Here is an 18,357-nt window from a genome sequence, read left to right as displayed (position 1 = left end):
TCACTCATATCTGGTGTCACAGTAGTGTAAATTTAAAAACAAAAAACTTTTTGGACTGTGAAACATCAGTCTGCTTTTTTGTGTCAGGCTCACAGCGTATACTGTGCCCACTTGCCCAGTGCCACCACTCATATCTTGTTTAATAATAGTGTAAGTGTACATTTAAAACAAAAAAAAACAAATTGGACTGTGAAACATCAGTCTGCTTTTTTGCTTCAGGCTCACAGCTTATACTGGGCCCACTTGCCCAGTGCCACCACTAATATCTTGTTTAATAGTAGTGTAAGTGTACATTTAAAAAAATAAAAACTTTTTGGACTATGAAACATCAGTCTGCTTTTTTGTGTCAGGCTCACAGCGTATACTGTGCCCACTTGCCCAGTGCCACCACTCATATCTTGTTTAATAGTAGTGTAAGTGTACATTTAAGAACAAAAAAAAAATTTTGGATTGTGAAACATCAGTCTGCTTTTTGTGTCAGGCTCACAGCTTATACTGGGCCCACTTGCCCAGTGCCACCACTGATATCTTGTTTAATAGTAGTGTAAGTGTACATTTAAAAAAAATAAAAACTTTTTGGACTGTGAAACATCAGTCTGCTTTTTTGTGTCAGGCTCACAGCGTATTCTGTGCCCACTTGCCCAGTGCCACCACTCATATCTTGTTTAATAGTAGTGAAATGTACATTTAAAAAAAATAAAAAAAATTTGGACTGTGAAACATCAGTCTGCTTTTTTGTGTCAGGCTCACAGCGTGTACTGGTCCCACTTGCCCAGTGCCACCACTCATATCTTGTTTAATAGTAATGAAATGTACATTTAAAAAAAATAAAAAAAATTTGGACTGTGAAACATCAGTCTGCTTTTTTGTGTCAGGCTCACAGCGTGTACTGTGCCCACTTGCCCAGTGCCACCACTCATATCTTGTTTAATAGTAGTGTAAGTGTACCTTTAAAAAAATAAAAACTTTTTGGACTGTGAAACAGCAGTCTGCTTTTTTGTGTCAGGCTCACAGCGTATACTGTGCCCACTTGCCCAGTGCCACCACTCATATCTTGTTTAATAGTAGTGTAAGTGTACATTTAAGAACAAAAAAAAAAATTTTGGACTGTGAAACATCAGTCTGCTTTTTTGTGTCAGGCTCACAGCTTATACTGGGCCCACTTGCCCAGTGCCACCACTGATATCTTGTTTAATAGTAGTGTAAGTGTACATTTAAAAAAAATAAAAACTTTTTGGACTGTGAAACATCAGTTTGCTTTTTTGTGTCAGGCTCACAGCGTATACTGTGCCCACTTGCCCAGTGCCACCACTCATATCTTGTTTAATAGTAGTGAAATGTACATTTAAAAAAAATAAAAAAAATTTGGACTGTGAAACATCAGTCTGCTTTTTTGTGTCAGGCTCACAGCATGTACTGGTCCCACTTGCCCAGTGCCACCACTCATATCTTGTTTAATAGTAGTGTAAGTGTACATTTAAAAAAATAAAAACTTTTTGGACTGTGAAACATCAGTCTGCTTTTTTGTGTCAGACTCACAGCGTATACTGTGCCCACTTGCCCAGTGCCACCACTCATATCTTGGAATAGTAGTGTAAGTGTACATTTAAAAACAAAAAAAAAAATTTGGACTGGGAAACATCAGTCTGCTTTTTTGTGTCAGGCTCACAGCTTATACTGGGCCCACTTGCCCAGTGCCACCACTCATATCTTGTTTAATAGTAGTGTAAGTGTACATTTAAAAAAAATTAAATCCTTTTGGACTGTGATACATCAGTCTGCTTTTTTGTGTCAGACTCAAAGTGTATACTGTGCCCACTTGCCCAGTGCCACCACTCACACTACTATTAAACAAGATATAAGTGTACATTTAAAAAAATAAAAACTTTTTGGACTGTGAAACATCAGTCTGCTTTTTTGTGTCAGGCTCACAGCGTATACTGTGCCCACTTGCCCAGTGCCACCACTCATATCTTGTTAAATAGTAGTGAAATGTACATTTAAAAAAAAAAAAAAATTGGACTGTGAAACATCAGTCTGCTTTTTTGTGTCAGGCTCACAGCATATACTGTGCCCACTTGCCCAGTGCCACCACTCATATCTTGTTTAATATTAGTGTAAGTGTACATGTAAAAAAATAAAAACTTTTTGGACTGTGAAACATCAGTCTGCTTTTTTGTGTCAGACTCACAGCGTATACTGTGCCCACTTGCCCAGTGCCACCACTCATATCTTGGAATAGTAGTGTAAGTGTACATTTAAAAACAAAAAAAAAAATTTGGACTGGGAAACATCAGTCTGCTTTTTTGTGTCAGGCTCACAGCTTATACTGGGCCCACTTGCCCAGTGCCACCACTCATATCTTGTTTAATAGTAGTGTAAGTGTACATTTAAAAAAATAAAAAGTTTTTGGACTGAGAAACATCAGTCTGCTTTTTTGTGTCAGGCTCACAGTGTATACTGTGCCCACTTGCCCAGTGCCACCACTCATATCTTGTTTAATAGTAGTGTAAGTGTACATTTAAAAAAAAATAAAAAAAAATTGGACTGTGAAACATCAGTCTGCTTTTTTGTGTCAGGCTCACAGCTTATACTGGGCCCACTTGCCCAGTGCCACCACTCATATCTTGTTTAATAGTAGTGTAAGTGTACATTTAAAAAAATTAAAATCTTTTTGGACTGTGAAACATCAGTCTGCTTTTTTTTGTCAGACTCACAGCGTATACTGTGCCCACTTGCCCAGTGCCACCACTGATATCTTGTTTAATAGTAGTGTAAGTGTACATTTAAAAAAAAAAAATTTGGACTGTGAAACATCAGTCTGCTTTTTTGTGTCAGGCTCACAGCATATACTGTGCCCACTTGCCCAGTGCCACCACTCATATCTTGTTTAATAGTAGTGTAAGTGTACATTTAAAAAAATAAAAACTTTTTGGACTGTGAAACATCAGTCTGCTTTTTTGTGTCAGGCTCAAAGCGTATACTGTGCCCACTTGCCCAGTGCCACCACTCATATCTTGTTAAATAGTAGTGAAATGTACATTTAAAAAAAAAAAAAAAATTGGACTGTGAAACATCAGTCTGCTTTTTTTTGTCAGGCTCACAGCATATACTGTGCCCACTTGCCCAGTGCCACCACTCATATCTTGTTTAATAGTAGTGTAAGTGTACATTTAAAAAAAAAAAAAATCTTTTTGGACTGTGAAAAATCAGTCTGCTTTTTTTGTGTCAGGCTCACAGCGTATACTGTGCCCACTTGCCCAGTGCCACCACTCATATCTTTTTTAATAGTAGTGTAAGTGTACATTTAAAAACAGAAAAAAACTTTTTGGACTGTGAAACATCAGTCTGCTTTTTTGTTTCAGGCTCACAGCTTATACTGGGCCCACTTGCCCAGTGCCACCACTCATATCTTGTTTAATAGTAGTGTAAGTGTACATTTAAAAAAAAAAATCATTTTTGGACTGTGAAACATCAGTCTGCTTTTTTGTGTCAGGCTCACAGCATATACTGTGCCCACTTGCCCAGTGCCACCACTCATATCTTGTTTAATAGTAGTGTAAGTGTACATTTAAAAAAATAACTTTTTGGACTGTGAAACATCAGTCTGCTTTTTTGTGTTAGGCTCACAGCGTATACTGTGCCCACTTGCCCAGTGCCACCACTCATATCTTGTTTAATAGTAGTGTAAGTGTACATTTAAAAACAGAAAAAAACTTTTTGGACTGTGAAACATCAGTCTGCTTTTTTGTTTCAGGCTCACAGCTTATACTGGGCCCACTTGCCCAGTGCCACCACTCATATCTTGTTTAATAGTAGTGTAAGTGTACATTTAAAAAAATAAAAACTTTTTGGACTGTGAAACATCAGTCTGCTTTTTTGTGTCAGGCTCACAGTGTATACTGTGCCCACTTGCCCAGTGCCACCACTCATATCTTGTTTAATAGTAGTGTAAGTGTACATTTGAAAACAAAAAAAACTTTTTGGACTGTGAAACATCAGTCTGCTTTTTTATGTCAGGCTCACAGCTTATACTGGTCCCACATGCCCAGTGCCACCACTCATATCTTGTTTAATAGTAGTGTAAGTGTACATTTAAAAAAATAAAAACTTTTTGGACTGTGAAACATCAGTCTGCTTTTTTGTGTCAGGCTCACAGCGTATACTGTGCCCACTTGCCCAGTTCCACCACTCATATCTTGTTAAATAGTAGTGAAATGCACATTTAAAAAAAAAAAATTTGGACTGTGAAACATCAGTCTGCTTTTTTGTGTCAGGCTCACAGCATATACTGTGCCCACTTGCCCAGAGCCACCACTCATATCTTGTTTAATAGTAGTGTAAGTGTACATTTAAAAAAAAATAAAAAATTTGGACTGTGAAACATCAGTCTGCTTTTTTGTGTCAGGCTCACAGCTTATACTGGGCCCACTTGCCCAGTGCCACCACTCATATCTTGTTTAATAGTAGTGTAAGTGTACATTTAAAAAAAATAAAATCTTTTTGGAATGTGAAACATCAGTCTGCTTTTTTTGTGTCAGACTCACAGCGTATACTGTGCCCACTTGCCAAGTGCCACCACTCATATCTTGTTTAATAGTAGTGTAAGTGTACATTTAAAAACAGAAAAAAACTTTTTGGACTGTGAAACATCAGTCTGCTTTTTTGTTTCAGTCTCACAGCTTATACTGGGCCCACTTGCCCAGTGCCACCACTCATATCTTGTTTAATAGTAGTGTAAGTGTACATTTAAAAAAATAAAAACTTTTTGGACTGTGAAACATCAGTCTGCTTTTTTGTGTCAGGCTCACAGTGTATACTGTGCCCACTTGCCCAGTGCCACCACTCATATCTTGTTTAATAGTAGTGTAAGTGTACATTTGAAAACAAAAAAAACTTTTTGGACTGTGAAACATCAGTCTGCTTTTTTGTGTCAGTCTCACAGCTTATACTGGTCCCACTTGCCCAGTGCCACCACTCATATCTTGTTTAATAGTAGTGTAGGTGTACATTTAAAAAAATTAAAATCTTTTTGGACTGTGAAACATCAGTCTGCTTTTTGTTGTCAGACTCACAGCGTATACTGTGCCCACTTGCCCAGTGCCACCACTGATATCTTGTTTAATAGTAGTGTAAGTGTACATTTAAAAAAATAAAAACATTTTGGACTGTGAAACATCAGTCTGCTTTTTTGTGTCAGGCTCAAAGCGTATACTGTGCCCACTTGCCCAGTGCCACCACTCATATCTTGTTAAATAGTAGTGAAATGTACATTTTAAAAAAAAAAAAATTGGACTGTGAAACATCAGTCTGCTTTTTTGTGTCAGGCTCACAGCATATACTGTGCCCACTTGCCCAGTGCCACCACTCATATCTTGTTTAATAGTAGTGTAAGTGTACATTTAAAAAAAAAAAAAAAATTTGGACTGTGAAACATCAGTCTGCTTTTTTGTGTCAGGCTCAAAGCGTATACTGTGCCCACTTGCCCAGTGCCACCACTCATATCTTGTTAAATAGTAGTGAAATGTACATTTAAAAAAAAAAAAAATTGGACTGTGAAACATCAGTCTGCTTTTTTGTGTCAGGCTCACAGCTTATACTGGGCCCACTTGCCCAGTGCCACCACTCATATCTTGTTTAATAGTAGTGTAAGTGTACATTTAAAAAAAATAAAATCTTTTTGGACTGTGAAACATCAGTCTGTTTTTTTGTGTCAGGCTCACAGTGTATACTGTGCCCACTTGCCCAGTGCCACCACTCATATCTTGTTTAGTAGTAGTGTAAGTGTACATTTAAAAACAGAAAAAAACTTTTTGGACTGTGAAACATCAGTCTGCTTTTTTTGTTTCAGGCTCACAGCTTATACTGGGCCCACTTGCCCAGTGCCACCACTCATATCTTGTTTAATAGTAGTGTAAGTGTACCTTTAAAAAAAAAAATCATTTTTGGACTGTGAAACATCAGTCTGCTTTTTTGTGTCAGGCTCACAGCATATACTGTGCCCACTTGCCCAGTGCCACCACTCATATCTTGTTTAATAGTAGTGTAAGTGTACATTTAAAAAAATAACAACTTTTTGGACTGTGAAACATCAGTCTGCTTTTTTGTGTTAGGCTCACAGCGTATACTGTGCCCACTTGCCCAGTGCCACCACTCATATCTTGTTTAATAGTAGTGTAAGTGTACATTTAAAAACAGAAAAAAACTTTTTGGACTGTGAAACATCAGTCTACTTTTTTGTTTCAGGCTCACAGCTTATACTGGGCCCACTTGCCCAGTGCCACCACTCATATCTTGTTTAATAGTAGTGTAAGTGTACATTTAAAAAAATAAAAACTTTTTGGACTGTGAAACATCAGTCTGCTTTTTTGTGTCAGGCTCACAGTGTATACTGTGCCCACTTGCCCAGTGCCACCACTCATATCTTGTTTAATAGTAGTGTAAGTGTACATTTGAAAACAAAAAAAACTTTTTGGACTGTGAAACATCAGTCTGCTTTTTTATGTCAGGCTCACAGCTTATACTGGTCCCACATGCCCAGTGCCACCACTCATATCTTGTTTAATAGTAGTGTAAGTGTACATTTAAAAAAATAAAAACTTTTTCGACTGTGAAACATCAGTCTGCTTTTTTGTGTCAGGCTCACAGCGTATACTGTGCCCACTTGCCCAGTGCCACCACTCATATCTTGTTAAATAGTAGTGAAATGTTCATTTAAAAAAAAAAAATTTGGACTGTGAAACATCAGTCTGCTTTTTTGTGTCAGGCTCACAGCATATACTGTGCCCACTTGCCCAGTGCCACCACTCATATCTTGTTTAATAGTAGTGTAAGTGTACATTTAAAAAAAATTAAAAAATTTGGACTGTGAAACATCAGTCTGCTTTTTTGTGTCAGGCTCACAGCTTTTACTGGGCCCACTTGCCCAGTGCCACCACTCATATCTTGTTTAATAGTAGTGTAAGTGTACATTTAAAAAAAAAAAATCTTTTTGGAATGTGAAACATCAGTCTGCTTTTTTTGTGTCAGGCTCACAGCGTATACTGTGCCCACTTGCCCAGTGCCACCACTCATATCTTGTTTAATAGTAGTGTAAGTGTACATTTAAAAACAGAAAAAAACTTTTTGGACTGTGAAACATCAGTCTGCTTTTTTGTTTCAGGCTCACAGCTTATACTGGGCCCACTTGCCCAGTGCCACCACTCATATCTTGTTTAATAGTAGTGTAAGTGTACATTTAAAAAAAAACAACTTTTTGGACTGTGAAACATCAGTCTGCTTTTTTGTGTCAGGCTCACAGCATATACTGTGCCCACTTGCCCAGTGCCACCACTCATATCTTGTTTAATAGTAGTGTAAGTGTACATTTAAAAAAATAAAAACTTTTTGGACTGTGAAACATCAGTCTGCTTTTTTGTGTCAGGCTCACAGTGTATACTGTGCCCACTTGCCCAGTGCCACCACTCATATCTTGTTTAATAGTAGTGTAAGTGTACATTTGAAAACAAAAAAAACTTTTTGGACTGTGAAACATCAGTCTGCTTTTTTGTGTCAGGCTCACAGCTTATACTGGTCCCACTTGCCCAGTGCCACCACTCATATCTTGTTTAATAGTAGTGTAAGTGTACATTTAAAAAAATAAAACTTTTTGGACTGTGAAACATCAGTCTGCTTTTTTGTGTCAGGCTCACAGCATATACTGTGCCCACTTGCCCAGTGCCACCACTCATATCTTGTTTAATAGTAGTGTAAGTGTACATTTAAAAACAAAAACAAAATTTTGGACTGTGAAACATCAGTCTGCTTTTTTGTTTCAGGCTCACAGCTTATACTGGGCCCACTTGCCCAGTGCCACCACTCATATCTTGTTTAATAGTAGTGTAAGTGTACATTTAAAAAAATAAAAAGTTTTTTGACTGAGAAACATCAGTCTGATTTTTTGTGTCAGGCTCACAGTATATACTGTGCCCACTTGCCCAGTGACACCACTCATATCTTGTTTAATAGTAGTGTAAGTGTACATTTAAAAACAAAAATGTTTTTGGACTGTGAAACATCAGTCTGCTTTTTTGTGTCAGGCTCACAGCTTATACTGGGCCCACTTGCCCAGTGCCACCACTCATATCTTGTTTAATAGTAGTGTAAGTGTACATTTAAAAAAAATAAAACTTTTTGGACTGTGAAACATCAGTCTGCTTTTTTGTGTCAGGCTCACAGCGTATGCTGTGCCCACTTGCCCAGTGCCACCACTCATATCTTGTTTAATAGTAGTGTAAGTGTACATTTAAAAACAGAAAAAAACTTTTTGGACTGTGAAACATCAGTCTGCTTTTTTGTTTCAGGCTCACAGCTTATACTGGGCCCACTTGCCCAGTGCCACCACTCATATCTTGTTTAATAGTAGTGTAAGTGTACATTTAAAAAAAATCATTTTTGGTCTGTGAAACATCAGTCTGCTTTTTTGTGTCAGGCTCACAGCATATACTGTGCCCACTTGCCCAGTGCCACCACTCATATCTTGTTTAATAGTAGTGTAAGTGTACATTTAAAAAAATAACTTTTTGGACTGTGAAACATCAGTCTGCTTTTTTGTGTTAGGCTCACAGCGTATACTGTGCCCACTTGCCCAGTGCCACCACTCATATCTTGTTTAATAGTAGTGTAAGTGTACATTTAAAAACAGAAAAAAACTTTTTGGACTGTGAAACATGTCTGCTTTTTTTGTTTCAGGCTCAAAGCTTATACTGGGCCCACTTGCCCAGTGCCACCACTCATATCTTGTTTAATAGTAGTGTAAGTGTACATTTAAAAAAATAAAAACTTTTTGGACTGTGAAACATCAGTCTCCTTTTTTGTGTCAGGCTCACAGTGTATACTGTGCCCACTTGCCCAGTGCCACCACTCATATCTTGTTTAATAGTAGTGTAAGTGTACATTTGAAAACAAAAAAAACTTTTTGGACTGTGAAACATCAGTCTGCTTTTTTGTGTCAGGCTCACAGCTTATACTGGTCCCACTTGCCCAGTGTCACCACTCATATCTTGTTTAATAGTAGTGTAAGTGTACATTCAAAAAAATAAAAACATTTTGGACTGTGAAACATCAGTCTGCTTTTTTGTGTCAGGCTCACAGCGTATACTGTGCCCACTTGCCCAGTGCCACCACTCATATCTTGTTTAATAGTAGTGTAAGTGTACATTTAAAAACAAAAACAAAATTTTGGACTGTGAAACATCAGTCTGCTTTTTTGTTTCAGGCTCACAGCTTATACTGGGCCCACTTGCCCAGTGCCACCACTCATATCTTGTTTAATAGTAGTGTAAGTGTACATTTAAAAAAATAAAAAGTTTTTTGACTGAGAAACATCAGTCTGATTTTTTGTGTCAGGCTCACAGTATATACTGTGCCCACTTGCCCAGTGACACCACTCATATCTTGTTTAATAGTAGTGTAAGTGTACATTTAAAAACAAAAATGTTTTTGGACTGTGAAACATCAGTCTGCTTTTTTGTGTCAGGCTCACAGCTTATACTGGGCCCACTTGCCCAGTGCCACCACTCATATCTTGTTTAATAGTAGTGTAAGTGTACATTTAAAAAAAATAAAACTTTTTGGACTGTGAAACATCAGTCTGCTTTTTTGTGTCAGGCTCACAGCGTATGCTGTGCCCACTTGCCCAGTGCCACCACTCATATCTTGTTTAATAGTAGTGTAAGTGTACATTTAAAAACAGAAAAAAACTTTTTGGACTGTGAAACATCAGTCTGCTTTTTTGTTTCAGGCTCACAGCTTATACTGGGCCCACTTGCCCAGTGCCACCACTCATATCTTGTTTAATAGTAGTGTAAGTGTACATTTAAAAAAAATCATTTTTGGTCTGTGAAACATCAGTCTGCTTTTTTGTGTCAGGCTCACAGCATATACTGTGCCCACTTGCCCAGTGCCACCACTCATATCTTGTTTAATAGTAGTGTAAGTGTACATTTAAAAAAATAACAACTTTTTGGACTGTGAAACATCAGTCTGCTTTTTTGTGTTAGGCTCACAGCGTATACTGTGCCCACTTGCCCAGTGCCACCACTCATATCTTGTTTAATAGTAGTGTAAGTGTACATTTAAAAACAGAAAAAAACTTTTTGGACTGTGAAACATGTCTGCTTTTTTTGTTTCAGGCTCAAAGCTTATACTGGGCCCACTTGCCCAGTGCCACCACTCATATCTTGTTTAATAGTAGTGTAAGTGTACATTTAAAAAAATAAAAACTTTTTGGACTGTGAAACATCAGTCTCCTTTTTTGTGTCAGGCTCACAGTGTATACTGTGCCCACTTGCCCAGTGCCACCACTCATATCTTGTTTAATAGTAGTGTAAGTGTACATTTGAAAACAAAAAAAACTTTTTTGACTGTGAAACATCAGTCTGCTTTTTTGTGTCAGGCTCACAGCTTATACTGGTCCCACTTGCCCAGTGCCACCACTCATATCTTGTTTAATAGTAGTGTAAGTGTACATTTAAAAAAATAAAAACATTTTGGACTGTGAAACATCAGTCTGCTTTTTTGTGTCAGGCTCACAGCGTATACTGTGCCCACTTGCCCAGTGCCACCACTCATATCTTGTTTAATAGTAGTGTAAGTGTACATTTAAAAACAAAAACAAAATTTTGGACTGTGAAACATCAGTCTGCTTTTTTGTTTCAGGCTCACAGCTTATACTGGGCCCACTTGCCCAGTGCCACCACTCATATCTTGTTTAATAGTAGTGTAAGTGTACATTTAAAAAAATAAAAAAGTTTTTGGACTGAGAAACATCAGTCTGCTTTTTTGTGTCAGGCTCACAGTGTATACTGTGCCCACTTGCCCAGTGCCACCACTCATATATTGTTTAATAGTAGTGTAAGTGTACATTTAAAAAAAATAAAACTTTTTGGACTGTGAAACATCAGTCTGCTTTTTTTGTGTCAGGCTCACAGTGTATACTGTGCCCACTTGCCCAGTGCCACCACTCATATATTGTTTAATAGTAGTGTAAGTGTCCATTTAAAAACAAAAACAATTTTTGGACTGTGAATCATCAGTCTGCTTTTTTGTGTCAGGCTCACAGCGTATACTGTGCCCACTTGCCCAGTGCCACCACTCATATCTTGTTTAATAGTAGTGTAAGTGTACATTTAAAAAAATAAAAACTTTTTGGACTGTGAAACATCAGTCTGCTTTTTTGTGTCAGGCTCACAGCGTATACTGTGCCCACTTGCCCAGTGCCACCATTCATATCTTGTTTAATAGTAGTGTAAGTGTACATTTAAAAAAATATTTGGACTGTGAAACATCAGTCTGCTTTTTTGTGTCAGGCTCACAGCGTATACTGTGCCCACTTGCCCAGTGCCACCATTCATATCTTGTTTAATAGTAGTGTAAGTGTACATTTAAAAAAATAACAACTTTTTGGACTGTGAAACATCAGTCTGCTTTTTTGTGTCAGGCTCACAGCGTATACTGTGCCCACTTGCCCAGTGCCACCACTCATATCTTGTTTAATAGTAGTGTAAGTGTACATTTAAAAACAAAAAAAACTTTTTGGACTGTGAAACATCAGTGTGCTTTTTTGTTTCAGGCTCACAGCTTATACTGGCCCCACTTGCCCAGTGCCACCACTCATATCTTGTTTAATAGTAGTGTAAGTGTACATTTAAAAAAATAAAAACTTTTTGGACTGTGAAACATCAGTCTGCTTTTTTGTGTCAGGCTCACAGTGTATACTGTGCCCACTTGCCCAGTGCCACCACTCATATCTTGTTTAATAGTAGTGTAAGTGTACATTTGAAAACAAAAAAAACTTTTTGGACTGTGAAACATAAGTCTGCTTTTTTCTGTCAGGCTCACAGCTTATACTGGTCCCACTTGCCCAGTGCCACCACTCATATCTTGTTTAATAGTAGTGTAAGTGTACATTTAAAAAAATAAAAACCTTTTTGGACTGTGAAACATCAGTCTGCTTTTTTGTGCCAGGCTCACAGCGTATACTGTGCCCACTTGCCCAGTGCCACCACTCATATCTTGTTTAATAGTAGTGTAAGTGTACATATAAAAAAACAAAAACTTTTTGGACTGTGAAACATCAGTCTGCTTTTTTGTGTGAGGCTCACAGCGTATACTGTGCCCACTTGCCCAGTGCCACCACTCATATCTTGTTTAATAGTAGTGTAAGTGTACATTTAAAAACAAAAAATAAAATTTGGACTGTGAAACATCAGTCTGCTTTTTTGTTTCAGGCTCACAGCTTATACTGGGCCCACTTGCCCAGTGCCACCACTCATATCTTGTTTAATAGTAGTGTAAGTGTACATTTAAAAAAATAAAAACTTTTTGGACTGTTAAACATCAGTCTGCTTTTTTGTGTCAGGCTCACAGCATATACTGTGCCCACTTGCCCAGTGCCACCACTCATATCTTGTTTAATAGTAGTGTAAGTGTACATTTAAAAAAATAAAAACTTTTTGGACTGTGAAACATCAGTCTGCTTTTTTGTGTCAGGCTCACAGCATATACTGTGCCCACTTGCCCAGTGCCACCACTCATATCTTGTTTAATAGTAGTGTAAGTGTACATTTAAAAAAATAAAAACTTTTTGGACTGTGAAACATCAGTCTGCTTTTTTGTGTCAGGCTCACAGTGTATACTGTGCCCACTTGCCCAGTGCCACCACTCATATCTTGTTTAATAGTAGTGTAAGTGTACATTTGAAAACAAAAAAAACTTTTTGGACTGTGAAACATCAGTCTGCTTTTTTATGTCAGGCTCACAGCTTATACTGGTCCCACATGCCCAGTGCCACCACTCATATCTTGTTTAATAGTAGTGTAAGTGTACATTTAAAAAATAAAAACTTTTTGGACTGTGAAACATCAGTCTGCTTTTTTGTGTCAGGCTCACAGCGTATACTGTGCCCACTTGCCCAGTGCCGCCACTCATATCTTGTTAAATAGTAGTGAAATGTTCATTTAAAAAAAAAAAATTTGGACTGTGAAACATCAGTCTGCTTTTTTGTGTCAGGCTCACAGCATATACTGTGCCCACTTGCCCAGTGCCACCACTCATATCTTGTTTAATAGTAGTGTAAGTGTACATTTAAAAAAAATTAAAAAATTTGGACTGTGAAACATCAGTCTGCTTTTTTGTGTCAGGCTCACAGCTTTTACTGGGCCCACTTGCCCAGTGCCACCACTCATATCTTGTTTAATAGTAGTGTAAGTGTACATTTAAAAAAAAAAAAAATCTTTTTGGAATGTGAAACATCAGTCTGCTTTTTTTGTGTCAGGCTCACAGCGTATACTGTGCCCACTTGCCCAGTGCCACCACTCATATCTTGTTTAATAGTAGTGTAAGTGTACATTTAAAAACAGAAAAAAACTTTTTGGACTGTGAAACATCAGTCTGCTTTTTTGTTTCAGGCTCACAGCTTATACTGGGCCCACTTGCCCAGTGCCACCACTCATATCTTGTTTAATAGTAGTGTAAGTGTACATTTAAAAAAAAAAAATTTGGACTGTGAAACATCAGTCTGCTTTTTTGTGTCAGGCTCACAGTGTATACTGTGCCCACTTGCCCAGTGCCACCACTCATATCTTGTTTAATAGTAGTGTAAGTGTACATTTGAAAACAAAAAAAACTTTTTGGACTGTGAAACATCAGTCTGCTTTTTTGTGTCAGGCTCACAGCTTATACTGGTCCCACTTGCCCAGTGCCACCACTCATATCTTGTTTAATAGTAGTGTAAGTGTACATTTAAAAAAATAAAACTTTTTGGACTGTGAAACATCAGTCTGCTTTTTTGTGTCAGGCTCACAGCATATACTGTGCCCACTTGCCCAGTGCCACCACTCATATCTTGTTTAATAGTAGTGTAAGTGTACATTTAAAAACAAAAACAAAATTTTGGACTGTGAAACATCAGTCTGCTTTTTTGTTTCAGGCTCACAGCTTATACTTGGCCCATTTGCCCAGTGCCACCACTCATATCTTGTTTAATTGTAGTGTAAGTGTACATTTAAAAAAATAAAAAGTTTTTTGACTGAGAAACATCAGTCTGATTTTTTGTGTCAGGCTCACAGTATATACTGTGTCCACTTGCCCAGTGACACCACTCATATCTTGTTTAATAGTAGTGTAAGTGTACATTTAAAAACAAAAATGTTTTTGGACTGTGAAACATCAGTCTGCTTTTTTGTGTCAGGCTCACAGCTTATACTGGGCCCACTTGCCCAGTGCCACCACTCATATCTTGTTTAATAGTAGTGTAAGTGTACATTTAAAAAAAATAAAACTTTTTGGACTGTGAAACATCAGTCTGCTTTTTTGTGTCAGGCTCACAGCGTATGCTGTGCCCACTTGCCCAGTGCCACCACTCATATCTTGTTTAATAGTAGTGTAAGTGTACATTTAAAAACAGAAAAAAACTTTTTGGACTGTGAAACATCAGTCTGCTTTTTGTTTCAGGCTCACAGCTTATACTGGGCCCACTTGCCCAGTGCCACCACTCATATCTTGTTTAATAGTAGTGTAAGTGTACATTTAAAAAAAATCATTTTTGGTCTGTGAAACATCAGTCTGCTTTTTTGTGTCAGGCTCACAGCATATACTGTGCCCACTTGCCCAGTGCCACCACTCATATCTTGTTTAATAGTAGTGTAAGTGTACATTTAAAAAAAATTAAAAAATTTGGACTGTGAAACATCAGTCTGCTTTTTTGTGTCAGGCTCACAGCTTTTACTGGGCCCACTTGCCCAGTGCCACCACTCATATCTTGTTTAATAGTAGTGTAAGTGTACATTTAAAAAAAAAAAAAATCTTTTTGGAATGTGAAACATCAGTCTGCTTTTTTTGTGTCAGGCTCACAGCGTATACTGTGCCCACTTGCCCAGTGCCACCACTCATATCTTGTTTAATAGTAGTGTAAGTGTACATTTAAAAACAGAAAAAAACTTTTTGGACTGTGAAACATCAGTCTGCTTTTTTGTTTCAGGCTCACAGCTTATACTGGGCCCACTTGCCCAGTGCCACCACTCATATCTTGTTTAATAGTAGTGTAAGTGTACATTTAAAAAAAAAAAACTTTTTGGACTGTGAAACATCAGTCTGCTTTTTTGTGTCAGGCTCACAGTGTATACTGTGCCCACTTGCCCAGTGCCACCACTCATATCTTGTTTAATAGTAGTGTAAGTGTACATTTGAAAACAAAAAAAACTTTTTGGACTGTGAAACATCAGTCTGCTTTTTTGTGTCAGGCTCACAGCTTATACTGGTCCCACTTGCCCAGTGCCACCACTCATATCTTGTTTAATAGTAGTGTAAGTGTACATTTAAAAAAATAAAACTTTTTGGACTGTGAAACATCAGTCTGCTTTTTTGTGTCAGGCTCACAGCATATACTGTGCCCACTTGCCCAGTGCCACCACTCATATCTTGTTTAATAGTAGTGTAAGTGTACATTTAAAAACAAAAACAAAATTTTGGACTGTGAAACATCAGTCTGCTTTTTTGTTTCAGGCTCACAGCTTATACTGGGCCCACTTGCCCAGTGCCACCACTCATATCTTGTTTAATAGTAGTGTAAGTGTACATTTAAAAAAATAAAAAGTTTTTTGACTGAGAAACATCAGTCTGATTTTTTGTGTCAGGCTCACAGTATATACTGTGTCCACTTGCCCAGTGACACCACTCATATCTTGTTTAATAGTAGTGTAAGTGTACATTTAAAAACAAAAATGTTTTTGGACTGTGAAACATCAGTCTGCTTTTTTGTGTCAGGCTCACAGCTTATACTGGGCCCACTTGCCCAGTGCCACCACTCATATCTTGTTTAATAGTAGTGTAAGTGTACATTTAAAAAAAATAAAACTTTTTGGACTGTGAAACATCAGTCTGCTTTTTTGTGTCAGGCTCACAGCGTATGCTGTGCCCACTTGCCCAGTGCCACCACTCATATCTTGTTTAATAGTAGTGTAAGTGTACATTTAAAAACAGAAAAAAACTTTTTGGACTGTGAAACATCAGTCTGCTTTTTGTTTCAGGCTCACAGCTTATACTGGGCCCACTTGCCCAGTGCCACCACTCATATCTTGTTTAATAGTAGTGTAAGTGTACATTTAAAAAAAATCATTTTTGGTCTGTGAAACATCAGTCTGCTTTTTTGTGTCAGGCTCACAGCATATACTGTGCCCACTTGCCCAGTGCCACCACTCATATCTTGTTTAATAGTAGTGTAAGTGTACATTTAAAAAAATAACAACTTTTTGGACTGTGAAACATCAGTCTGCTTTTTTGTGTTAGGCTCACAGCGTATACTGTGCCCACTTGCCCAGTGCCACCACTCATATCTTGTTTAATAGTAGTGTAAGTGTACATTTAAAAACAGAAAAAAAACTTTTTGGACTGTGAAACATGTCTGCTTTTTTTGTTTCAGGCTCAAAGCTTATACTGGGCCCACTTGCCCAGTGCCACCACTCATATCTTGTTTAATAGTAGTGTAAGTGTACATTTAAAAAAATAAAAACTTTTTGGACTGTGAAACATCAGTCTCCTTTTTTGTGTCAGGCTCACAGTGTATACTGTGCCCACTTGCCCAGTGCCACCACTCATATCTTTTTTAATAGTAGTGTAAGTGTACATTTGAAAACAAAAAAAACTTTTTGGACTGTGAAACATCAGTCTGCTTTTTTGTGTCAGGCTCACAGCTTATACTGGTCCCACTTGCCCAGTGCCACCACTCATATCTTGTTTAATAGTAGTGTAAGTGTACATTTAAAAAAATAAAAACATTTTGGACTGTGAAACATCAGTCTGCTTTTTTTGTGTCAGGCTCACAGCGTATACTGTGCCCACTTGCCCAGTGCCACCACTCATATCTTGTTTAATAGTAGTGTAAGTGTACATTTAAAAACAAAAACAAAATTTTGGACTGTGAAACATCAGTCTGCTTTTTTGTTTCAGGCTCACAGCTTATACTGGGCCCACTTGCCCAGTGCCACCACTCATATCTTGTTTAATAGTAGTGTAAGTGTACATTTAAAAAAATAAAAAAGTTTTTGGACTGAGAAACATCAGTCTGCTTTTTTGTGTCAGGCTCACAGTGTATACTGTGCCCACTTGCCCAGTGCCACCACTCATATATTGTTTAATAGTAGTGTAAGTGTACATTTAAAAAAAATAAAACTTTTTGGACTGTGAAACATCAGTCTGCTTTTTTTGTGTCAGGCTCACAGTGTATACTGTGCCCACTTGCCCAGTGCCACCACTCATATCTTGTTTAATAGTAGTGTAAGTGTCCATTTAAAAACAAAAACAATTTTTGGACTGTGAATCATCAGTCTGCTTTTTTGTGTCAGGCTCACAGCGTATACTGTGCCCACTTGCCCAGTGCCACCACTCATATCTTGTTTAATAGTAGTGTAAGTGTACATTTAAAAAAATAAAAACTTTTTGGACTGTGAAACATCAGTCTGCTTTTTTGTGTCAGGCTCACAGCGTATACTGTGCCCACTTGCCCAGTGCCACCCTTCATATCTTGTTTAATAGTAGTGTAAGTGTACATTTAAAAAAATATTTGGACTGTGAAACATCAGTCTGCTTTTTTGTGTCAGGCTCACAGCGTATACTGTGCCCACTTGCCCAGTGCCACCATTCATATCTTGTTTAATAGTAGTGTAAGTGTACATTTAAAAAAATAACAACTTTTTGGACTGTGAAACATCAGTCTGCTTTTTTGTTTCAGGCTCACAGCTTATACTGGCCCCACTTGCCCAGTGCCACCACTCATATCTTGTTTAATAGTAGTGTAAGTGTACATTTAAAAAAATAAAAACTTTTTGGACTGTGAAACATCAGTCTGCTTTTTTGTGTCAGGCTCACAGTGTATACTGTGCCCACTTGCCCAGTGCCACCACTCATATCTTGTTTAATAGTAGTGTAAGTGTACATTTGAAAACAAAAAAAACTTTTTGGACTGTGAAACATAAGTCTGCTTTTTTCTGTCAGGCTCACAGCTTATACTGGTCCCACTTGCCCAGTGCCACCACTCATATCTTGTTTAATAGTAGTGTAAGTGTACATTTAAAAAAATAAAAACCTTTTTGGACTGTGAAACATCAGTCTGCTTTTTTGTGCCAGGCTCACAGCGTATACTGTGCCCACTTGCCCAGTGCCACCACTCATATCTTGTTTAATAGTAGTGTAAGTGTACATATAAAAAAACAAAAACTTTTTGGACTGTGAAACATCAGTCTGCTTTTTTGTGTGAGGCTCACAGCGTATACTGTGCCCACTTGCCCATTGCCACCACTCATATCTTGTTTAATAGTAGTG

Source organism: Bombina bombina, chromosome 2 (genome assembly GCF_027579735.1).
Source record: "Bombina bombina isolate aBomBom1 chromosome 2, aBomBom1.pri, whole genome shotgun sequence".
NCBI classification, from domain to species: Eukaryota; Metazoa; Chordata; class Amphibia; order Anura; family Bombinatoridae; genus Bombina; species Bombina bombina.
This window is presented reverse-complemented; position numbering follows the sequence as displayed.